We start from the raw sequence: 494 nt of genomic DNA on the forward strand, positions 1-494 counted from the left end.
AAAAAGGCGTGGAGAGTTCAGGCAAGGAGATGGCCTCCTTCAGCCGGCAGCCTGTTGCCCCATGGGCCTGGCCCATTGGATGTTGGACAATGCCCAACAGTGGCCTACCCTGTGGCCTGGAGCCGCCAAAGGACATCTGCAGTGCTGCTGTTAGGTCCAGCCTTTTCTCTGCCATTCCCTCATTCCCCATTCCTTGCCAAGTGACACCCACAGTCCCTGTGCCCTGCCCGCCACTGCACTCCCTCAGACCTGGAAGGGATTTGTCTCAAGTCTGACTTTTTCTTCTCAAAGCTGCATCAAGAGCACTCAAGTGATCTTACAACTCCGATTTAGTTCACATTCCCCAAAGCAAAAAGCAATTTCGCTAAGGTCCCCCCAGCCAAGATCAGTTACAGGTTCCTGGGTTGTATGAGCTCCACTGGGCTCCATTCAGAGGCAGCGTGCTTGTGGGCCATTTGTTAGAAATGACTCGGGACTTTTCATACAAAAGGCTC

Source organism: Echinops telfairi, unplaced genomic scaffold (genome assembly GCF_000313985.2).
Source record: "Echinops telfairi isolate 266 unplaced genomic scaffold, ASM31398v2 ScPeMD7_2291;HRSCAF=2852, whole genome shotgun sequence".
Taxonomy (NCBI): domain Eukaryota; kingdom Metazoa; phylum Chordata; class Mammalia; order Afrosoricida; family Tenrecidae; genus Echinops; species Echinops telfairi.